At 37.8% G+C, this 26,334-nt stretch overlaps 2 protein-coding genes across 3 annotated transcripts in view; one reads left to right on the plus strand and one right to left on the minus strand.

Moving 5' to 3' along the window:
• The window catches only part of LOC125854930 (uncharacterized), a 632,422-nt gene that overhangs the window by 156,449 nt on the left and 449,639 nt on the right, over positions 1 to 26,334 (minus strand). The gene's annotated exons all lie outside the window — the stretch shown is intronic.
• Positions 1 to 26,334, plus strand: part of LOC125854934 (OVARIAN TUMOR DOMAIN-containing deubiquitinating enzyme 1) — a 1,192,864-nt gene that overhangs the window by 37,085 nt on the left and 1,129,445 nt on the right. The window lies entirely within an intron of this gene.

A 26,334-nucleotide genomic window follows, 5' to 3' on the forward strand; every position in this document is an offset into this window, starting at 1 on the left:
TTTATGGTGACAATTCTAGAAAATCTATCAAGAACCATCAACTCCTCATCAAAAAACATAAACCCACATACTTTGAAAATTAGGGTTAATCAAGGAATTCACATAAATTCTTCATAATATCATGAATCAATACTAAATTAATCATAAATGAGTAGTATCCAACCATTTGGAATCATACCGACCTAAAACCCACACATTGGAAGTAACCCTAGCTCTATTGGAGGAAATTCTAGTGGACACTATGGGTGAAGAACCCATAGACCAAAATCTAAACATACCTTAATCAAATCCCTAGCACAAGCCTTAAGAAATGGAGCCTTTGTTCTTGACCTTTGCTTCAACCCTAGCTTCTTCTTTAATGGAGGTTCTTCTTAGAGAGAGAAATATTTAAGAGAGGAGTGATTTGGGTGTTTGATTTGTGTCTAATGTGAAGTGACTTAAACTTGCTATCTAATGAATTAAAACCATATATATAGGTGTATAAAGCACATACAAAACTACCCCCACTTAAAACTAGTCGGATAGGAATTTACCCAAAAGTCCATCAACTTGGCAGTCCCGTCCAGGCACAACGACCACTTTAATGGCTCGTCAAGGGTACCACGGCCCGTGGTGGTGCCAGTGGCAACTTGACCAGTGGCTCCCCCCACTTCCATGCCCCTAAAATCTAAGGCACCTTCACGGCCACTTTGACGGACCATGGTCAAGACCATGGATTGTGAAGTGGCTCGTGGACTGGGGGCAGTAGCTTGGCCTCAAGGCCTTGCCTCTCATGAGACTAAGGGGTCTTCACGTACCCCTTCATGGACCATGGTCAAGACCACTGATAGTGAATGTGGTCGTGAACCCTTGGGCAGTAGCTTGCCATGGTTGGGCAGCCTTGGCCCCTTAGCTTAGGCTTACCCTATTGCCTTGGTACTTTGCCCTTCCCATGCTCAACCAAACTCTAAATGGTCTTCTAAGCTACTAGGTCTAATACGTACCTTGACGTTCAACCACTAAACCCCTCATTCTAAGCACGTAAAGTCGCATCTACGACTCTATTTCACATACATCAAACCTAAATACCCTAGCTTCTGGCTCTAGTTTGGTCTACTAGTTTCCGGGGTGTTACAAGAACTTAAAATCTCTAAATCTTAAATGCTAAAGGAGGAATACAAGGAAGAAGGATGAGGATATCAGGACTTCTCATTGGCCCTAGGCCTCCAAAGTAGAACCCTCAACTAAACCCTTACTAAAAGATCACTCCTACAACTTCCCTCTTCTTTTATTTCTTAACTTGCCGGTCTAAGTTCCCCACCAGTACTTCTAATTTAGAGAGGTTCTCTTTAAGCAATTATTGCTCACAAGTACCCTTACTAACATCACTCAAGGTCTCATATGAGCCTACCAAACCGGGACTAAACTTCTCATACTCACTACACCTCTTAAGGTGAAAATTTTAAGCAACCTAACTCATGACCATCAAGGACACTCAACGACCTTGCTATCTAAGAACATTATCTCCCCCTTGGGAGGAAGCCTATACAAATTCTTTTAAGCATCATTTCTTTCAATTTTATGGTCGGAGTAAGTCATCACTAAGCTTTCACATCCATCACACAAGATGATTCTAAACCATAGTGAATTACACTTCTACCCTTCTTAGAGGAGTCTATTCACTCAACCCATCTAGGCATTATTTAAAAACCCATATTCAACCAATCTATCAACATACCTCAAAACTCATCATGACTAAGTTGGGTTCTACCATTTACTAAACATAACCACACAAAAACCTTGTTAGATATGCACACTATCTCCCCCTTGGGAGTAAGCCTACTCAAATTCTTCTAAACATCTTTCATAACATAAAGGCAACAATGAAGCATCATTGATACTAAAAACAACATCATAGTGTATCATTTAAAATCTATCAAGTCAAAAAAGACCAGTATCATTGGAATCTAGTTAAAGCATGAAAACACATACCGATAGCAACATAAGGAGGTCACTTTTGATCACCTCTAGAGTGGAGAGCTTAAGATCTGTTATTCTTTGGAGCCTTCCCACCCAAACTAATTGGACCGGAGGAAGGGTAGGGTTGGGACCTACGACGACTATCTTCTTCATTTCTAGCAACCTTAGGGTAATGCCTTATCTTGTGGCCCAACTCACCATAACCAAAACAAACATTAGAGCCCACTAAGCATTCACCCTCATGACTTCTATCACACTTACTACACCCCGGTAATAGAATTTCACTACCATCTTCTTGAGACTTGAAGTTAGACATCCTCATTTGGTTAAACTTAAGAGTAATTGAGGGACCTTTCTCGGAGAACTTTTGTCTAAACCTAGGGCAACCATGTCCATCCAACTCATCATACAAGGACTCATCATCATCCAATCTAGACCTCTTTAAATTTTTAAATTCTTTCTTAATTTTTGGCTCTTCCATTCGTTGGGCGAAAACCATAAGACGTGAGATATACATATCATCTTTAAGCATTGCCACACGACATTCATTTATACTAATTCGGATACTCCCATCATGAAATGATTCATCTTAGCCTTTGAATTCTCCACTAAGATTGGAGCATACTTAGAGAGTTGAGTAAACTTTAGGGAATACTCTTGAATGCTCATGGTACCTTGCTTAAGGTTGATAAACTTTTGCATTTTAGCCTCCCTCAACTCTAGGGGAAAGAACCTATCAAGGAATGCCTTCTCAAATGCATCCCACTATATATGACCCGCTTCTACCGGTCTACTCCCTTTCCATTGACCATACCATATTTGAGTTGCCCCTTTCAATTGGTAAGTGGCTAACTCCGCTTTCTCTACCAAATTCACCCCTATGATAACAAGAGTCCTACACATCTCATCTACAAATTCCTTGGGGTCTTCCTCCACCTTGGAGTCATAAAACTCCGGAGGTTTCAACTTAATAAACTCCCTAACTCTTAAGGCTGCAGAGTTCACATTAGGGTTCACATGGGGCCCAACATACCTATTGGTTTGAGCCGTCATAGTGTGAGACAACAATTGCAAAGAGGGCCTAAATTCTACATAAGTCACATTCTCCACTATAGGGTCAATTGGAGCTTGAGGAGGAGCTTGGGGTGGAACTTGGAGAGAAACCTCTTGATCCACATTTCCTTCCTCATTTCTCCTAGCATTGGCCCTTGTATTAGACATACCCTGAAAAACATAGGGCACAAATTAGGAGAAGGACCTACTAAAGCCAAACTCTATGGCACGACTTAAAGAATAAAAAAGTGAGATTTCCTGAACATCCAATAGCCTCTTATTCATAAATGTGGCGCGCTTCACATTTATGAACAAGACTCTACTAGACGTGGTTTGAGACAATCCTAGAACCATTCTAACCCTTTTACTCTAATATCAAGTTTGTCACGACCCAGGGGTACACCCTAGATGTAGCATGGTGTACTTGACCCCAAAAGGGTCTCATACAAGCCCTTAGCATATCATGAACATAAGATATTGGAAAATATGGAAAATCTAAAACTTTTTACAATCAAAGTCATTTTCTTATAAACAAGCGGAAGTCTTTCTATTCTTTGTCTCAAACCATCTAATGCAACTTTAGAATAAACTCTTGGGACACAGCCCATACAACAGTCTCAAAAGATGAAATAAAGACATCAAGGAAATGGTGGGTTTTATACTCAAAGTTTTACTTCTTATTAGATTTATTATACTTATATTTCAATGTATTCTAATTACATTCTTTATTACTAGGTAATTCTAGTCACAATTGATCATAAAGGTTAAATTTCATCTTTACAAGTCATGATCCTTCATATTCAATAAAGTCTAGTTAAATTCATGATTATATGTTCCTAACCTTGAACAATTACTACACATGACATTGATTTAAGAAGATCACCTATGAACCTTCATTTCCACCTCTAATGGCATAAGTCCACAAAATATCACATTCATCAAATAGGCTAGGGTTAACCATAGAAATCAAATGAATTCATCATAATATCATAAATCAATTTTAATACAATAATAATTAGGTATAATCAACTCGATTAGAATCATACCTAAACCCACCCTACCCATCATGTAGAAGGAAATCCAAGCTAGAATTGGCTTTTTGACTTCACGATTGGGGGATAACCTAGGGGGCTCCATGGGTGGAAGAACCCATAGATGAATAAGCTAGCATACCTTAATTCAAAGCCCTAATTAGGCTTGCTTCGATGGAGAAAAATCTGCCCTACTCTCTTCTCTTCTTCTTCTTCTTCACTTCTGGAAAGAGAATTTCTTGGAGGGAATTTGGGTTCTTTGAAGAATAAGTTAATTGACTTAGTTTAGGGGTCTATTAGGTATAAATAGGTGGTTTAATAACTAACTAACTGACCTCCCTTAACCCCTTACTAATTACTAATTAACCCCCAAACCCCTAACTTAATAACTAATTCTTAAAAACTGCCTTGACTCACGAAACCCCCACCCACGGACCGTGGGTGGGTCTACTGTCCGTGCTGCACATTCGTAGGTTCTGGAATGAGGCTTGAAAATTGCAGGTGAAAGCATCATTGACCCATGAGCCCAACCCACGGGGTGTGGGTCTATCTATGGCCAGTAGATGGCATCTGTAGGTGGCAGCAAATTGACAGCTTTTGGGGCTGCTTTGAGGTCCTCCACAAGGACCCCTTGGGGGGTCGGACCTTGACGCCCTAACCCTAAAACCTTCATACTAAGTACGGGAATCATTTTTGTGATTTTTAATCCTCATACGACACTCTAAAACTCTTACGAAAAGCTCTAGAAGTCTCCAATTTAGTTCACTACTTTTTGAGGCGCAACAACTTCCCAGCCCGCCAAGATTACTAGGACAGGATCCTGAAGATGGGGCACTTAGCCTATTCGGTGAATGTGAAGGCTACTCTATGGAAGGCTATGGTACCATGGATGATCGAGAGTGTTATCCTAGCTTCACTTACTCCCCTACGAGCATGTATTGACACTCTCATAGTGAGAGTTGGGACTTTTGAGAGGTGATAAGGGTTAACTTCAGAGGTGACGGCTTTAAAAGCAGTGGTCATTGATTTGAGAAAGGATGTGGACTACTTGAAGTCCGCAAACTTCACTTCACTTCTGGAGGCAGCGGATGATGTGGATGCCCCGATTACTTCTAAGATTCCTCCGGCCACCACCAGAGACGCACAGATGGATGACCTAGTAGCTGATGAGTCAGAGGCAGAGACCGACGAGGAGCAGATAGAGGTGCTGGAGGAGATCATCTATGGAGACATGCCTGACCTTGAGGAGATGATTGTACAGTTAATGATTCAAACATCAGTGATAGAGATATCCATGGAAGGCCCTAGTGGATCGAGTGTTGCTGATGCTACATCGAACACTGATTTCCCGACAGATGGAGCAATTGTGTAGATAGGATTTTTTTTCACCTCCCTCTCTGTCACTCTTATTGATTTTTAGTGTTTTATTGCATTTGAGGAAAAATTTATTTTTATTTGTGGTGGGGTGAGGTATTTCCATACCTACATCTTGGGTTTACTATTTTTGGGTATATATTGAGTTTTTGTGCTATAAATTGTGTTTTGACATTGTTTTATTAGTGCTTGAGCTTGTGGCTCCATATTTTGAATGTAAATGGTTTTTGACCCTTCTGAAAATTTTGCCACCTCTTCATTATGTTTGAATGTGGTTGTTCTTGTGCAAATTTGAGTGTCGGTCATGATCAATACCGATGACTTGAATAGTGCTCTTAATCGAACAAAAAGGAATGCGCGGCTACGATGAGGCCAAATGAGGTTGCATAGATAGTATGTGAAATTTTTGCATCTCATTGTGACTAGCCGGTTATCGAATAGAGGCTTTTGTGATGAACATTGCACACTAGCAAAAATGTGAACTCTTCGTTGATATTGGTGCCAATGCCTTGTGTGATGATCTTACCGTGAACCATGTGTGATGAAACCTAGAATTTACCCCGTTGTTCTGGTTGACTAAGTGATGCAAGCACTTGAAATGATCTTAGGCAACAATTTTAAAGAGTGAAACAATTTGAGATTATACCTATTGTATGGCCAACCTTGTAAGTGTTTGAACTTTGCTTTAACACCCTTTGAGCCTTAGCCTTTTCTTGGAACAAAATTGATACAATTGTAACCCTCCCTTTATCCATTCACCTATAACCCTTATGAAGTGTGGTTTGTTTGAATAGCCAACTTAGGCCAAAAGCCTAAGTTGGCGGTGTAGTGAAAAGAGAAGGTAAATCAAGAAGTACAAAGAATTTTCCCTTGATTCATGGTTTTGAGAAAGATGGAACCCCTCCATAAAAAAAGAGAAAAGGAAAAGAAAAATAAAAAATAAAAAGAGCGAAAATGTTGAGAAATAAAGTTGTGAAAGTTGCAAAAGAAATGGAGCGTCCAATATTCCATAGAGAATGAATAATCGAGTGAATTTTGAGCATGGCCTTAAATATTGAAGAGAAGGATACAAAGCTATGTTCATACCACGTTTCATGAGGATAGAAGCCATTGAGCCTAAATGACCATACCTTTACACTCAGCCCTGTTACAAGCCTTGAAAAGACCATTTTGATCTTAAGTGAGCTAAAACAAATGTTGGTTGGAAAATAAGGACAAACCTATGGGTGAAGTCATGAATGTGTTCATCTTTGTGAGTGTGAGAGTTGTATGTGATTCCGGAGGTTTAAATTGTAAAGAATAGTGTGTGAATATGGAGTAATTCTTTGTGTGAGGGCATTTGAGTACCTTTGTTGAGCTTGAACTTGCATTTGAAGCAAGTATTGTAAACTTGAGAATCTTTGGTAATTGTGAGTCACAACCTAAATCTTTGAGTGCACAATTGATCTTTGCATGAGTAAGTTTAGTCTTTTTGTGTGCATTCATGTTTGAGTCTTGTGTAGCACTATTTGAGACATCCTTTTTTAACTACTGAACTCAAGTGTTACTTGAGGACAAGAAAAAGTTTAAGTTAGGGGTGTTGATGAGTCTGAGATTTGGACTCATTTAGGGTTTATTTACAATGATTTAGTGTCCTCAAATGCTTATTTTTCTCCAATAACTAATGTAAAACCCTTGATTTCAACGTATAGGGATTTAGGAACAAGGCAAGGACACTAATTTGCAAAAAGGAACAAAGCGAGCAGAAAGAATGAAGAAAAGCAAGCCTGGTGATCGTTGTAACGACTCTAAAAACGAACTAGTGAAACTAGAGCCTAACGTATGTACGTTTGGGTTTGGTATGAGGTTTGATGGTGTTTGATGTTGTCCCGAGTCATGATTGTGGGCTCTAGGGGTCAAATGTCAAGGTATGATTCTCCAAGGACCACCCTAGGGGTCCTTGAGGAGGACCCTAAGTCTAACCCCCCAAGACCCCTTGAAACAAAGACGTTGGCCGAATTGTGGTGACCTACGGTAAGGGACCACACCCCGTAAGTCCATCCACGCCCTGTGGATGGCCTCCGTAGGTAAGGCCCCCAAAATGTTAGTCTCTGACCATAACCACGAAGGCACAGGATGGGGCGCCAACCCATCCACGGTCCGTGGATGTGGAGCCGTCATTTAGCACCTGCAAGTCTGGCTTGGTTTGGCCTTGGTGGGGGTGAATTGGTAAATTCAACCCAAGTTCTAATAAGAGTATGGACGGTTATTTTATGTTTATTTAGGTATTTTAAGAGTATTAAAAGTGATTCAACCTATTTTAGACTTTATTATTACAGAACCCCAAACTCAAACTACCCTTCCCCTCCAAAAGATCTCTCTCTGGAACCTCCATAGAAGGTGAAGACTCCAAGATTCAAAGTTCAATTTTTTTAAGGTTTTCAAGAGGATTTCGTGGGAAGAAATATCAAGGTGTGGTGGTCCTGATCCATGTCTAATTTTCTATTCAAAGAGCCAATTCAAAAAACCTTTCAAATAATCAAAATCTAGGTTTTCACTCAATCTCATGAGTTCTTTCATCAAACGATTTTAAAGGTTAACTAATGTCAAATTATGATTATATTGATGTTTAATTGATTATTTTACTCTATGAACCCATGATTTCTCTCAATTTCTAAATTGTGACTTATGAAATGGGTTTGTTGATTATCAATGAAAGTTGATAGATTTATGCTTAGATTGATTTAGATTATTGAATTGTATCATCATCTATGCCAAATTGTGGTGAATTTTTGGTGAATTGAGGAGTTGTGATCTGTCATGACCCGGGAGCACCCCCTAGTCGTAACCGGCGTACTCGACCTCGAAGAGGTCTAATACAAGTCTCTTAGCATTCATTCATCGCATAGACACTAAAACCATAAGGAATTAAAAACTTTCTTTACCAAGAAAACATTTCGTAAAAAAATGTATAGCAAGCGGAAGTCTTTCTAGACTTTATACTTGATGTCTCAAAACCATCTAATACTTTAGAGTACAAAATTTGGGACTAATCTCATACACAACTTAAACAATACTAAAAAGACATAAAATAACATATTGGGTATTGTCCTCGAATCTATGAGGACTCACCAAGTCTTCATCTTCAACACTTAGAAACCTATCAAATAGCCATGACATGTCATCATCTCCAAATCCCTACACTTTAGTCCAAAAAGGGAAAGAAAGGGGTTAGCACAATTAAGTACTAAGTATGGAGACCATGCAAAAACATGCCAAAAAGGACATTTTCAAGGAAGTAAATGTTTTCATATCATTTGATAAAACGTCTCATTTACAAGTATAAGAGACATAATACAAGTCAACATTAACATATAATACCATAGCCCACCATACATATACTCAACATATGTCCATATACAACTCATGCTTAACTTTAAAAGAACACATGTCATTTCATTACCATAGGACCTCTACCTAATATAACCTTAAGACACACTTGAGTGAGACAAGAACTGACCGCTCATACAACCTCTTCAAGCACACTTAAGTGTTCCCCAAGATTACCTTAGATAAGGCCATTTCCTTTACAACATAACATCAATAGACCAACATTCTTTAAGAAACCATTTTGGAGACATTCAAGCACATAAGGGGACTTTCACATAATAGTCGTTAGACTTAGGGAACTCACTTTAGTATCTTCAAAGCCTACTCGTACCATGTGTAGATAGCATCTCATACTACTACCTACACGTTGTCGAACCTATCCAATAACTAGAGTGCACATCCCACATGATGGGAATAGGCATAACCGACATAGACCATACTAGCTAGGTATGGAATCCGGAGTCTATCCTACTCCGTGGAGGTTGTTCTACATGCCAAAGGTAGTACTAGTAAGCAACCCATGTAGGCACATGGTTTAGGGGATGTCCAAGGAAGTTCATTGTGCCCTAGTCTCATACTCAAGTAGGGCCACCATCCTAACCACATCCACTCGGTGCTAGCCTTGTTTCCCATAGAGTATTTTCATTCACATATGTACTAGAGAGGGTTCCTTTTCTAGTTCAACCAACTCTTAGTATCTCTTCCCAAGAAAGGCCCCATTTCTTAGTTATGGTCAATCAAGGTTCATAAGAATAGCTCATTTGACTTTCTTAGATTAGAATTATCATACCGTTCCGGCTCCATCCATCTCTAAGTCTATCATCTCACTCAAGAAGGGAACTTCGCCCTAAGGACAATCCTTCAAGGTTATACATTTACTTAGGAAAGCTAGACTTATGATAGGGCACCATTTCTTAGTTCTGCCGATTCAAGTCTTGGCCTAGAATTCCTCTTTTAGCATTTATAGAAAGGGCACCATTTCTTAGTTCTAGCCCACTTCACACATTTATGCATTCAAGACTTTGAGTAACAAGGAGAGACACTTTAGTCTACCAACCAAGTCACAACATTATCATATAAGGATACTTCATAATCCAACATCATTTCATATATACATCATGAGAAATCATACTTTAAATCACAATGCTATACACTTTACATAGGATCATCATAAGATCACATAAACTCATTCACATCAGGCCTTCACATATAGCTTCACATAAAACTTTACATATAGCTTCATATAGGACTTTACGTATAGCCTCATTTATATATAATAACACAACAATAAAAACAATACTCATATAATTCCCTTCATGGCTACAATTATAATTCCAAAGCAATAAGCAACACTTCCACCAAAGGTGGATCCAACCTAAGAAGCAATTATAGCAATATTAAGAAATCAAACCATCTTACCATTCTCCAAAGCCATAACCAACATTATTCATTTCCCTAATCCTACATTATTCATAAAATAGGTCAACTTACCATCCTTTCCAAACCACAATCACCATCCTTAATTCTCCATAATATCACAATAGAATAACATAGATAATAGTAGAATTTAGCTATACAATACAAGCTAAACATAATCCAATAATCAACATAAGGACCGATTCACTATTTGCCCATTCAAGGCTCAAATCTCATATGCTTCAATTCAACATTAATTCTTCACAATTCAACATATATAATACCATATATGAACAGCCCATACCATAATAAACACAATTCTATAATCATCTACTCAAAATCAATACACCCACTTTATGGTGAAATTTAGAGAATTTGAGAAAAACATGGGTTCATGGGAATTTTTTTCTAAAGACCATTAATAATCATTAATAACAATATAAATCATCATTTAAAACTTTTTTTATGCAAGAACCCATTCTAGAATCGAAATTAGGACTTTAGAATTTTTGAAGAACTTTGAAATTACTTTGAATTAGCTCTTTGATTGAAAAGGGAATCAAACATAAAGAGTCCCCATACCTGAACTAAGAATCCCCAAGCAATTTGAGAAAGAACCACCTTAAAATTGTCAAACCCTAGCTCCTAGTTCTTGACCTTCTTCAATGGAGGATTGTAGAGAAAGATATTTGAGAGGAGGTGGGTTTCTTTCTTTATTCTAATTGGAATGACTTATGTGAAAGAATTTTGGTCAAAAAGGGGTTTTATAACTGCTAGGAAAGGCAAAGAATAGATGGAACTCAACTTAGGAAAATAATTAAGGACCCACAAAGTTAAACCTAAAAGTGTTCACTAAACCCGTCTAAACTCGTCCTTTTGGACAGTGCTTCACTATTTCGGGCATAACTTTTTACTCCAAGGTCGGAATTGGGCAAACTCGGTGGCGTTGGAAAGAGGACTCAGAGACCTTTAATTGGATAATTAAAGGTCCACCTAATTCATTTTGAACTAAAAGATATGACTATTTAAAGTTGACCTTACAACTCACTAGTTCAAATGACTAGTTTCCGGACGTCATAGTCATTTCTCATCATTTTATCAAGTTCTCAACTCCAAATTCACATGTGAGGCTCTAGTTTCATTAGTTCGTTTTTAGGGTCGTTACATTATCCCCCACTTGGGAACAATTGTCCTCGAATGACACTTTAAACACATAAGGGGTAACGACTCAAGTAAACAGCCCATCAACATGCATACAACATTAATACAAATGCATAAATATAGGAGGAGACATCAACTCCACATAGAAAGTCCCACACAACTTCATGCAATTCAAGAAAGTAGGCACACCATCTACTAACTCCTTATGCATCATCTTTACCTTTTCTCATTTCTCATAGAAGCACTTTAGGCTACATCATCAAACCACTTTTAAACATGCTCATAAGTCAACTCATGCAACATTTAGGCAAATCATAATAGATGCACATCAACTTGAGGAACATAAATTTATGAAAACTCATTTTCTCATTTAACAAGAATTCATTTAAAACATGCTTGACATAAGGAAACCATGGAAAACTCTTTTTCACATAAGACTCCAAAACATAACCCAAGCTTCTAGGAACTCTTTGTTTTAGGCTTGAGTAAGCACATATAGAAGTAGGTAAGGATATCAACACTTCTCAACAACTTCACTACTCAACATACCATCAATCTTACCAAAACCACTATTACCAAACTCTTTAATTCACTAAACCTCTTGTAATGAAAACATCCTTCAAGCCTAACTCATAAACATCAACCACACTTAAAGACCTTATCATCTAACCACATATTTCCCCCACTTAGGAGAAACTCTTACTAGTTCTTTCAAATTCACCTCCTTCCATCCTAAGGTCGGATCAAAACAACACTAGGCTTTTATACTCATTACACCTAACATTTCTAAATCACCACACATTTCACAAATTCCTTCAACACATCACAAAACTTCCTCATGACTAAGCCGGATACTACCAATAACATGCATAACCAAAGGAATCCCATTCATACTAAATTCATCACCACAATCTTTCACCTCACACCTACTAAGTCACCAAGTCATAGTTGGCATCACAACCAACATTCTCTCTCCCTCAACCCTTGCAACATTAAAACTTCCTCAAATGTTACACCCAAATGACCATCACATACGGAACAAAGGAACACATTATGGAGAGAAACTCCATGGCACGACTAAAAGAATGAAGAAGTGAAACTTTCTTAGCGCCCAATAACCTCCTATTCATAATCTGGCGCGCTTCACTTTATGAACAAGACTCTACTAGATGTGGTTTAGAGACAACCTAAGACCATCCCGGAAACTTATGTTCGGATACCAATTTTGTCACGACCCGAGAACACCCCTTAGTCGTAACCGGCGTACTCGACCTCGAAGAGGTCTAATACAAGCCTCTTACCATTCATTCATCGCATAGACACTAAAACCATAAGGAATTAAAAACTTTCTTTAACAAGAAAACATTACATAAAAAATATATATAGCAAGCGGAAGACTTTCTAAAATTTGCACTTGATGTCTCAAAACCATCTAATACTTTAGAGTACGAAATTCGGGACTAATCCCATATAGAACTTAAACAATATTAAAAAGACATAAAAGAACATATTGGGTATTGTCCTCGAATCTATGAGGACTCACCAAGTCTTCATCATCAAAACTTACAAACCTATCTAATAGCTATGGCATGTCATCATCTCCAAATCCCTACACTTTAGTCCAAAAAGGGAAAGAAAGGAGTTAGCACAATTAAGTACTAAGTGTGGAGACCATGCAAAAACATGCCAAAAAGGACATTTTCAAAGAAGTAAATGTTTTCATATCATTTGATAAAACGTCGCCTTTACAAGTATAAGAGACATAATACAAGTCAACATTAACATATAAGACCATAGCCCACCATACATATACTCAACATATGTCCATATACAACCCATGCTTAACTTTAAAAGAATACATGTCATTTCATTACCATAGGACCTCTACCTAATATAACCTTAAGACACACTTGAGTGAGACAAGAAGTTATCGCCCATACAACCTCTTCAAGCACACTTAAGTGTTCCCTAAGATTACCTTAGATAAGGACATTTCCTTTACAACATAACATCAATAGACCAATATTATTTAAGAAACCATTTTGGAGACATTCAAGCAAAAAAGGGGACTTTCACATAATAGTCGTTAGACTTATGGAACTCACTTTAGTATCTTCAAAGCCTACTCGTGCCATGTGTAGATAGCATCCCATACTACAACCTACACATTGTAGAACCTATCCAATAACTAGAGTGCACATCCCACATGATGGGAATAGGCATAACCGACATAGACCATACTAGCTAGGTATGGAATCCGAAGTCTATCCTACTCCATGGTGGTTGTTCTACTTGCCAAAGGTAGAACTAGTAAGCAACCCATGTAGGCACATGGTTTAGGGGATGTCCAAGGAAGTTCATTGTGCCCTAATCTCATACTCAAGTAGGGCCACCATCCTAAGCACATCCACCCGGTGCTAGCCTTGTTTCCCATTGAGTATTTTCATTCACATATGTACTAGAGAGGGTTCCTTTTCTAGTTCAACCAACTCATAGTATCTCTTCCCAAGAAAGGCCCCATTTCTTAGTTATGGCCAGTCAAGGTTCATAAGGATAGCTCATTTGACTTTCTTATATAAGGATTATCATGTCGTTTCGGCTCCATTCATCTCTAAGTCTATCATCTCACTCAAGAAGGGAACTGTGCCCTAAGGCCCATCCTTCAAGGTTATACATTTACTTAGGAAAGCTAGACTTATGAAAGGGCACCATTTCTTAGTTCTGCCGATTCAAGTCTTGGCCTAGAATTCCTCTTTTGGCATTTATAGAAAGGGCACCATTTCTTAGGTCTAGCCCACTTCATACATTCATGCATACAAGACTTTAAGTAACAAGGAGAGACACTTTAGTCAACCAACCAACTCACAACATTATCATCTAAGGATACTTCACAATCCAACATCATTTCATATATACATCATATGAAATCATACTTTAAATCATAATGCTATACACTTTACGTAGGATCATCATAAGATCACATAAACTCATTCACATCATGCCTTCACATATAGCTTCACATAAAACTTTACATATAGCTTCATATAGGACTTTACATATAGCCTCATTTATATATAATAACACAACAATACAACAATACTCATACAATGCCCATCATGTCCACAATCATAATTCCAAAGCAATAAGCAACACTTCCACCAAAGGTGGATCCAACCTAAGAAGCAATTATAGCAATATTAAGAGATCAAGCCATTTTACCATTCTCTAAGGCCATAACCAACATTACTCATTTCCCTACTAATTCAACATTATTGATAAAATAGGTCAACTTACATCCTTTCCAAGCCATAATCACCATCCTTAATTCTCCATAATATCACAATAGAATAACATAGATAATAGTAGAATTTAGCTATACAATACAAGCTAAACATAATCCAATAATCAACACAAGGACCGATTCACTATTTGCCCATTTAAGGATCAAATCTCATATCCTTCAATTCAACATCAATTCTTCACAATTCAACATATATAATACCATATATGAATAGCCCATAACATACTAAACACAATTCTATAATCATCTACTCAAAATCAATACACCCACTTTATGGTGAAATTTAGAGAATTTGAGAGAAACATGGGTTCATGGGAATTTTTTTCTAAAAACCATTAATAATCATTAATAACAATATAAATCATCATCTAAAACTTTTTTTATGCAAGAACCCATTCTAGAATCGAAATTAGGACTTTAGGATTTTTGAAGAACTTTGAAAATACTTTGAATTAGCTCTCTGATTGAAAAAGGAATCGAAGATAAAGAGTCCCCATAACTTAACTAAGAATCCCCAAGCAATTTGAGAAAGAACCACCCTAAAATCGTCAAACCCTAGCTCCTAGTTCTTGAAACTGTTCAATGGAGGATTGCAGAGAAAGATATTTGAGAGGAGGTGGGTTTCTTTCTTTATTCTAATTGGAGTGACTTAAATGAAAGAATTTTGGTCAAAAAGGGGTTTTATAATTCCTAGGAAAGGCAAATAATAAAGGAACTCAACTTAGGAAATAATTAAGGACCCACAAAGTTAAACTTAAAGGTGTTCAATAAACACGTCTAAACTCTACCTTTTGGACAATGCTTCACTATTTCGGGCATAACTTGTTACTCCAAGGTCAGAATTTGGCAAACTCGGTGGCATTGGAAAGAGGACTCAGAGACCTTTAATTGGATAAGTAAAGGTCAACCTAATTCATTTTGAGCTAAAAGATATGACCATTTAAAGTTGACCCTTACAACTCACTAGTTCAAATGACTAGTTTCCAAACGTCACGGTCATTTCTCATCATTTCAAAAAGTTCTTAACTCCAAACTCACATGTGAGGCTCTAGTTTCACTAGTTCGTTTTTAGGGTCGTTACACGATCATAGCCTTGAAAGGGCATGTTTGACTTAATTTCAGGTTAAAGCAGAATTGTGCTTGAATTATTGATCCATTTGAAAGGAGGAAGTGTTTACTTACTATGTACATTGTGATCATGGCCTTGAAGGCATAATGTGAGGAATTGAATTATTATCATGATGTTGTATGTATGAAAGTGATGTGAAGCATATGTGTGATCTCAATGAATGAATTATGATCTTGCTTGGAAGCTAATTGTGTTAAAATTGAATGTTATCTCTCAATTAACATTTGTGGATAATGGTGACAATGTGAAAGTCTATTCACACAGACACACACACTTGAAAGAATGGATGAAATTCAATGACAATGTTAATGAATGTTGAGTCTATTAAAATGTTATTCTCAATTATACTTTGATTAATGTTAATGACTTGTTGTGAAAGAAATTTCTCACAATAAGGGGGTTCTTATGTGAAAGGCTATTCTCATCTTTGAATCTATGAGCTTTCCAATTAATGTTAGGATAGGATGGATGCTTATCCGGGAGTTGAGGCAGAGTATCTTGTAACAATCCCTATATCCTATTTTAGTGAATGTTGGGTCTGGGATGGATGCTCATCCAGGAGTTAAGGTGGATTATCGAGTAGCAATCGCTTATCCCATAATGAACAAATGTAATGAATGTAACGTACTCCGTGGGGAATAATGCTAAGCACTAAGTGGATATGGATTGAGATGGGTGCTCATCTGTGAGTTGAGGTGGGGTACCTAGTAGTAATCTCTTGAGATGGATGCTCATCTGAGTTGAGGCGGGGCATCTAGTAGCAATATCCCTATCCCATAAACTATGTGCCCATATAGGTCTAGCTAGTGGATCTACTTAAGCTAAAAAAATTGGTCCTACCTAGGCAAGAAGAAATCCCTTATTCGGTGTGGGTGACACCGGGATTCCATATCAAGCTCACATGGTCTATGTCGGTTGAGGATTACCCCTCACAAAGAATGTCAATGAACTATGTCTTCTTAAGGATGTACTACTTAGTGTGGGTGGTGGTATGGGACGCCATCTATGCATTGCACAAGTAGGCATTTGCGAGAGGTCATGGTGTGTTCCTTATAATGTTAATGAATGAATGGGCTCTTGTGATAATGTGATAATGAAGAATGTGATCTAATTTCTAATGAATGAACTATGTCTTCTTAAGGATGTACTACTATGTGTTGAACATGTCTCTATTGTGATAAATGACTTGTATGTTGATCATGTTTGAATATTATGTCTCAGATGTGTATATTCATGAAGGTTTTACCAAAATGGCATAAATGCATGACTCTCAAGCAAATTTCCTTTTTAAGCATGTTTTTGCATGGTCATCATACTTAGTACATCTAATGTGCTAACCCCATTCTTCCCCTTTTCAGACTAAAGTGTAGGGCTTGGAGATATTAGTGTTCTATGTTTGATGGATAGGTTTCTAAGGTGCTTGAGGATGAAGACTTGGTGAGTTTTCATAGTTTTGAGGACAAAATCCATTATGTTCCTTTTAAGTCTTTTAGTTTGTTAAAGATTTTGTGTGGGATAAGTCCCAATGATGTATTCAAAGTATTAGATGGTTTGAGACATAGTGTATAAAGTCTAGAAAGTCTTACGCTTGTTTTTAATGAAAATGTCTTCGATTGTAAATGAAAGTTTTTAATTCTTCTTTATTTTCCTATGTTCTTATGTTCAAGAATGTTATGAGGCTTATATAAGACCCTTTCGGGGTCGATTATGTTGTGTTACGACTAAGGGGTGCTCTCGGGTGGTGAGAAACATGGTATTAGAGTACAAGATTTTTGAATGGTCTTAGGTTGTCTCAAACCATATCTAGTAGAGTCTTGTTCATAATGTGAAGTGCGCCACAATATGAATAGGAGACTATTGGGTGCTAAGATAGTTTCACTTCTTCATTCTTCAAGTTGTACCATAGAGTTTAACTCTATAATGTCTTTTCCTTATTCCATATGTGATGGTCTTTAGAGTATGACCACTTGAAGGGAGCATGCTAAAAGGGTTGAGGGAGAGAAAAGGTTGGTTGTGATGCCAACTATGGCTATGTGACCTGATAGATGTGAGATGATAGATTGTGATGTTGTCTTTAGTGTGAATGGGTTGGTTTATGGTTATATATGTTGTTGGTAAAATCCAACTTAGTCAAGATTAGTTTTGAGGTATATTGAAAGAGTTGATGAAATGTGGTATTTTAAGAATGCCTAGGTGTGATGAGTATGAAGGTTTAGTGAGGTTTTTCTTCGACCTTAGAATTAGAAGAAGTGGAGTTTAGAAGAGTTGTTATAGGCTTTCTCCTAAGTGGGGGATAATGTGCCTAGATGGCAACGTCTTTGAGTTTCCAAAAATGTTCATGAGTTAGGCTTGGTTGTTGTTCTCACCTTAAGATGTGTAGTGAGTTTGAGGAAGTTTAGACCGGGTGTGGTAGACTCATATGAGACTTTGAGTGATGTGGTAAGGTTGTTGGTGAGAAGGAGTTGCTTATGAGGACTTTCTTAGTTTAAAAGCACTGGTGAGTTGATGGTTTCTTATAAGTTGTGAATGTGTTGATTAGGGTTCCTTTATTTGGTTCATGTTAAGCCTTAGTTGGGTTTACTCCTAAGTGGGGGATGGTAGGTTGAGTAGTAAAGTCGTTGAGGGTTCCAATATCCATACCTCTTTCTTTATGTGCCTAGTCAATCCTAAGACAAAGAGTTCCTTATTGGATTAATTCATGTTTTTGGAGTTATGTGTGGCATTGAGTTTCTATGTTCTCCTTATGTTGTGCATGTTCTAGTTGAATTCTTGTTTAGTTGAGAAAATGAGTTTTCATGATTTATGTTCCTCATAAGTGATTGCATTTTTTATATGAGTTGTCTATATGCTTCATAAGGATAAATGGTTGAACATGCTTAAATGTGTTTTTATGGAGAAGTTGCATAATGTGATTTTGAGAGTAATTGCATAATGTGCTGATGTGAGGTTTAATAATGTTGTGATGAGCATGATGTAATTTGGAGAAGGAAGTTCCTCCAATGAAATGAAGAATGTGAAGTTTTGATGCATAATGAGTTTGTAGATGTAGCTCCTGCCTTCTTGTTGTGTTTTAAGTTCTTTGAAGTGGAGTTGATGCTTCCTCCTATGTTTATGCATTTATATTGATGTTGCATGCATGATTGTGGGCTGCTAGTTTTGAGTCGTAACCCCGTAGTACATTTAAAGTTTCATTCGAGGACTAATATTCCTAAGTGGGGGATAATGTAACTGTCACGACCCGGGATCACCCCCTAGTCGTAACCGGCGTACTCGACCTCGAAGAGGTAAATACAAGCCTCTTAGCAATTCATTCATCGCATAGACACTAAAAACCATAAGGAATTAAAAACTTTCTTTACCAAGAAAACATTTCATAAAAAAGAAACAATAGCAAGCGGAAGACTTTCTAGACTTTATACATGAAGTCTCAAAACCATCTAATACTTTAGAGTACAAAATTCGGGACCAATCCCATACACAACTTAAACAATACTAAAAAGACATAAAAGAACATATGGGGTATTGTCCTCGAATATATGAGGACTCACCAAGTCTTCATCTTCAACACTTAGAAACCTATCAAATAGCCATGACATGTCATCATCTCCAAATCCCTACACTTTAGTCCAAAAAGGGAAAGAAAGGGGTTAGCACAATTAAGTACTAAGTATGGAGACCATGCAAAAACATGCCAAAAAGGACATTTTCAAGGAAGTAAATGCTTTCATATCATTTGATAAAACCTTTCCTTTACAAGTATAAGAGACATAATACAAGTCAACATTAACATATAAGACCATAGCCAACCATACATATACTCAACATATGTCCATATACAACCCATGCTTAACTTTAAAAGAACACATGTCATTTCATTACCATAGGACCTCTACCTAATATAATCTTAAGACACACTTGAGTGAGACAAGAAGTGACCGCCCATACAACCTCTTCAAGCACACTTAAGTGTTCCCCAAGATTACCTTAGATAAGGACATTTCCTTTACAACATAACATCAATAGACCAACATTCTTTAAGAAACCATTTTGGAGACATTCAAGCACATAAGGGGACTTTCACATAATAGTCGTTAGACTTAGGGAACTCACTTTAGTATCTTCAAAGCCTACTCGTGCCATGTGTAGATAGCATCCCATACTACTACCTACACGTTGTAGAACCTATCCAATAACTAGAGTGCACATCCCACATGATGGGAATAGGCATTAACCGACATAGACCATGCGAGCTAGACATGGAATCCGGTGTCATAAAACCCTACACCGTGGAAGGTGTTCTACTTGCCAAGGGTAGAACTAGGACACATCCCATGTAGGCACATGGTTTAGGGGATATCCAAAGATGTTCATTGTACTCTTGCCTCATACTTGGGAGAGCTACCATCTTAACCATATCCACTCAGTGCTTAGCCTTAGTTCCCATAAAGTAATTTCATTCACATGTGCTAAAGAGGGCACCATCATTAGGTCTACCGACCCATAGCACATCTACCAAGAAGGGCACCACAAGGATCTACCAATCAAGGCTCATTAAGGATAGCTCATTAAATCCCCCTGGAAGGGTGCCTTAGGCCTACCGATTTTCCATTAAGGGTGCCTTAGGCCTACCGGTCCAAGGTTCATCATTTCAAACATGAGAAGGGCTACCACCATTAGGTCTACCGATTTCATGGTTTTAAATTTACTTAGGAAAGCTAGACTTATGAAAGGGCATCATTTCTTAGTTTTGCCGATTCAAGTCTTGGCCTAGAATTCCTCTTTTAGCATTTATAGAAAGGGCAACATTTCTTAGTTTTGCCCACTTTACACATTCATGCATTCAAGATTTTAAGTAACAAGGAGGGACACTTTAGTCTACCAACCAAGTCACAACATTTTCATTTAAGGATACTTCATAATCCAACGTCATTTCATATATACATCATGATAAATCATACTTTAACTCACAATGCTATCCACATTACATAGGATCATCACAAGATCACATAAAACTCATTCACATCATACCTTCACATATATCTTCATATAAAACTCATTCACATCATACCTTCGCATATAGCTTCACATAAAACTCATTCACATCATACCTTTACATATAGCTTCACATAAAACTTTACATATAGCTTCATATAGGACTTTACATATAGCCTCATATGTGTATAATAATACAACAATATAATAACATTCACATAATGTCCTTCATGGCCTCAATTCACAATAATACAACAAATGGTGGATCAAACCAATTAATAACAATTATATCAATACTAAGAGATTAAGCCATCTTACCACCCTTTTCAAAGGCCATAAGCCACAATACTCAATTCCATGCCAATTATACAATATTTATCAAGTTTGATCAACTTACCCTCTTTCCATGGCTATCTTCATCATCCTCATATTTCAACAATTAGAAATACAATAACAATGATAATAACAACATTCAACTATACAAGCTAAGCTAAGCATAAGCCAATAATCAACATGAAGACCAATTCACAATTTTGTCCATTCAAGGCTAACATCCCACATCCTTCAATTCACTAACAATTCTTAACAATTCCACATAGATAAATACATATATGAACAGTCCACAACAATCTACACAATAATCGTCCATCAATTACACAAAATCAATACACCCACTTTAGGCCAAATTTAGAGAATTTGAGAAGACATGGGTTCATGGGGATTTCTTTCTAAAAACCATTAATAATCATTAATAACCATATAAATCATCATTTAAAACCTTTTTATGCAAGAACCCATGCTAGAATCGAAATAGGTTTTTGTGTGTATTTGAAAAACCTTGAAAACCTTTTGATTGGGTTCCTTGAAAGAAAGAATAATCAAGGATAAGGATCCCCATACCTCTAAGTTGAAAACCCATGAAAATTGAAGAAGAAGCACTAGAAATCTTCAACCCTAGCTCCAACTCCTCTTCTTCCTTGAGTTAGAGAGAAATATTTGAGAGAGGGAATGATTTTGGAAATTCTAAGAGGAGTGACTTAAATGAAAGGAATTAAGTCATAAAAAGGTCTTATAGTTGCTAGGAAAAGAATAAAATAGCATAGGGTCAATTTTGGAATAGGACTAAGGACCCATAAAGTCTTAACTTAAAAATTCTGCCCCTTCCCGTCTTAGTTCGCCCTTTTCTTCAGCCTGACAGTGCTTCAATATTTCGGGCATAACTTTTTACTCCAAGGTCGGAATTGGGCAAACTCGGTGGCGTTGGAAAGAGGACTCAAAGACCTTTAATTGGATAGGTAAAGGTCCACCTAATTCATTTTGAGCTAAAAGATATGACCATTTAAAGTTGACCCTTACAACTCACTAGTTCAAATGACTAGTTTCCGGACGTCACGGTCATTTCTCATCATTTCATCAAGTTCTCAACTCCAAACTCACATGTGAGGCGCTAGTTTCGCTAGTTCATTTTTAGGGTCGTTACAATAACGACCCTAAAAATGAACTAGTGAAACTAGAGCCTAACGTGTGTGCGTTTGGGTCTGATATGAGGTTTGATGGTGTTTGATGTTGTCCCGAGTCATGATTAAGGGGTTTAGGGGTCAAATATCAAGGTACGACTCCCCAAGGACCACTCTAGAGGTCCTTGAGGAGGACCCTAAGTATAACCCCCCAAGACCCCTTGAAACAAAGAAGTTGGCTGAATTGTGGTGACCTACGGAAGCGGACAACGCCCCATAGGTCCATCCACACCCCGTGGATGGCCTCCGTAGGTCTATGCAACCCCCGTGGATGGCCTCCGTAAGTCAGGTCCCCAAAATGTGAGTCTCTAACCAGAACCACGAAGGCACAGGATGGGGCATCAAACCATCCACGGTTCGTGGATAAGGAGCCGTTGTTTGGCACCTGCAAGTTTGGTTTGGTTCGGCCTTGGTGGGGTAGTTCTAATAAGAATATGGACGATTATTTTATGTTTATTTAGGTATTTTAACAGTATTAAAAGTGATTAAACCTATTTTAGACTTTATTATTACAAAACCCCAAATTCAAACTACCCTACCTAGTAGCAATCTCTTGAGATGGATGCGCATCTGAGTTGAGGCGGGGCATCTAGTAGCGATCTCTTAAGATGGATGCTCATCTGAGTTGAGGCTGGGCATCTAGTAGCAATCTCCCTATCCCATAAACTATGTGCCCACATAGGTCTAGCTAGTGGATCCACTTAAGCTAAAAACAATGGTCCTACCTTAGGCAAGTAGGAATCCTTTTATCCTGTGAGGCTGACACCGGGATTCTATGTCAAGCTCACATAGTCTATGACGGTTAAGGCTTACTCCCACAAAGAATGTTAATAAACTATGGCTTCTTGAGGGTGTACTACTTAGTGTGGGTGGTGATATGGGACGCCATCTATGCATTGCACAAGTAGGCATTTGAGAGAGGTCATGGTGTGTTCCTTATAATGTTAATGAATGAATGTGCTCTTATGATAATGTGTTAATGAAGAATGTGATCTAATGTCTAATGAATGAGGCTGCTCTTAATGCAATGAAGCTAATGAAGAATGTTGACTCTTAAATGCTTATATGCTTAAATATTAAGATGCATGCTATACTTGGATTGAATTGTGAGTTACTTCCTTGTCATGACTATTGTATATGAATGTGCCTTCTCTATGGTGACTTCAAAGGAGTACTTAGTGTTAGTTGTAGTATGGGATGCTACTTGCACATTGCACAAGTATGACTTACAGTCGTCTTAGATGTTGGTCTTAATGTGATGATGTGATTCATGAAATGTTTATGTCTCTTAAATGATTTATTTTGTAAAGATGGAAAGGATGAATGGCAAGTTCACTTTTGGTGACCTTACGGCATTGCCTTGGTGTAGATGGTAGTATAGGATGCTATACATACATTGCACAAGGTATAGCCTAAAGTTTACTTGAAGTGAAAGTTTAAATAAAGGTAATGGGTTATATGTGTTGAACATGTCTCTATAGTGATAAATGACTTGTATGTTGATCATGCTTGAATATTATGTCTCTTATATGTATATTCATGAAGGTTTTACCAAAATGGCATAAATGCATGACTCTCAAGCAAATTTCCTTTTTAAGCATGGTTTTGCATGGTCATCATACTTAGTACATCTAATGTGCTAACCCCATTCTTCCCCTTTTCTTACTAAAGTTTAGGGCTTGGAGATATTGGTGTTCTATGCTTGATGGGTAGGTTTCCAAGGTGCTTGAAGATGAACACTTGGTGAGTTCTCATAGATTCGAGGACAAAATCCATTATGTTCCTTTTATGTCTTTTAGTTTGTTAAAGCTTTTGTATGGGCTAAGTCCCAATGATGTATTCAAAGTATTAGATGGTTTGAGACATAATGTATAAAGTCTAGAAAGTCTTTAGCTTGTTTTTAATGAAAATGTTTTCGATAGTAAATGAAAGTTTTTAATTCTTCTCTATTTTCATATGTTCTTATGTTCAAGAATGTTACGAGACTTGTATAAGACCCCTTCGGGGTCGAGTACACCGTGTAACGACTAAGGGGTGCTCTCGGGTGGTGACTAACATGGTATTAGAGCACAAGATTTTGGAATGGTCTTAGGTTGTATCAAACCACATCTAGTAGAGTCTTGTTCATAATGTGAAGCGCGCCACATTATGACTAGGATGCTATTGGGTGTAAAGAAAGTTTTACTTCTTCATTCCTCAAGTTGTGCCATAGAGTTTAACTCTATAATGTCTTTTCCTTATTCCTTATGTTACGGTCTTTAGAGTATGACCACTTGAAGGGAGTAAGCTAGAAGGGTTGAGGGAGAGAAAAGGTTGGTTGTGATGCCAACTATAGCTATGTGACTTGATAGATGTGAGATGATAGATTGTGATGTTGTCTTTAGTGTGAATGGGTTCCTTTATGGTTATACATGTTGTTGGTAGAATACGACATAGTCAAGATGAGTTTTGAGGTATATTGAAAAAGTTGATGAAATGTGGTGTTTTAATAATGCCTAGGTGTGATGAGTATGAAGGTTTAGTGAGGTTTTGCTCCGACCTTAGAATTGGAAGAAGTGGAGTTTAGAAGAGTTGTTATAGGCTTTCTCCTAAGTGGGGGATAATGTGCCTAGATGGCAAGGTCTTTGAGTTTCCAAAAATGTTCATGAGTTAGGCTTGGTTGCTGTTCTCTCCTTAAGATGTGTAGTGAGTTTGAGGAAGTTTAGACCGGGTGTGGTAGACTCATATGAGACTTTGAGTGATGTGGTAAGGTTGTTGTTGAGCAAGAGTTGCTTATGAGGACCTTCCTAGTTTAAAAGCACCGGTGAGTTAATGGTCTCCTGTAAGTTGTGAATGTCTTGATTAAGATTCCTTTATTTGTTTCATGCTAATCCTTAGTTGGGTTTACTAATAAGTGGGGGATGGTAGGTTAAGTAGTAAAGTCGCTGAGGGTTCCGATATCCTTACCTCTTTCTTTATCTGCCGATTCAAGCCTAAGACAAAGAGTTCCTTTTTGGCTTGTTTCATGTTTTTGGAGTCATGTGTGGCATTGAGTTTCCATGTTCTCCTTATGTTGTGCATGTTCTAACTAATTCTTGTTAGTTGAGAAAATGAGTTTGCATGATTTATGTTACATATAATTAAATGCATTTTTTATATGAGTTGTCTATATGCTCCATAAGGATGAATGGTTGAACATGCCTAAATGTGTTTTTCTGGAGAAGTTGCATAATGTACTTTTGAGAGTAATTGCATAATGTGCTTAATGATTTTAGGTTTAATGATGTTGTGATGAGCATGATGTGATTTGGAGAAGGAAGTTCCTCCAATGAAATGAAGAATGTGAAGTTTTGATGCATAATGAATTTGTAGATGTAGTTCCTACCTTCTTGTTATATTTTGAGTTCTTTGATGTGGAGTTGGTGCTTCCTCCTATATTTAAGTATTTATAGTGATGTTGCCTACATGATTGTGGGCTGCTAGTTTAGAGTCGTTACCCCGTAATGAGTTTAAAGTATCATTCGAGTACGAATGTTCCTAAGTGGGGGATAATGTAACGACCCTAAAAACGAACTAGTGAAACTAGAGCCTAACGTGTGTGCGTTTGGGTTTGGTATGAGATTTAATTTGATGGTGTTTGATGTTGTCCCAAGTCATGATTGAGGGGTTTAGGGGTCAAATGTCAAGGTACGACTCCCCAAGGACCACCATAGGGGTCCTTGAGGAGGACCCTAAGTCTAACCCTCCAAGACCCTTTGAAACAAAGAAGTTGGCCAAATTGTGGTGACCTACGGAAGGGGACCACGCCCCGTACGTCCATTAACGCCCCGTGGATGGCCTCCATAGGTCAGACCCCAAAAATGTGAGCCTCTGACCAAAACCATGAAGACACAAGATGGGGCATTAACCCATCCACGGTCCATGGATGGGGAGGAGCCATCGTTTGGGACCTGCAAGTTTGGTTTGGTTCTGCCTCCCAAGTTCTAATAAGAGTATCGACGATTATTTTATGTTTATTTAGGTATTTTAAGAGTATTAAAAGTGATTAAACCT

This window comes from Solanum stenotomum, chromosome 2 (genome assembly GCF_019186545.1).
Source record: "Solanum stenotomum isolate F172 chromosome 2, ASM1918654v1, whole genome shotgun sequence".
Lineage (NCBI taxonomy): Eukaryota > Viridiplantae > Streptophyta > Magnoliopsida > Solanales > Solanaceae > Solanum > Solanum stenotomum.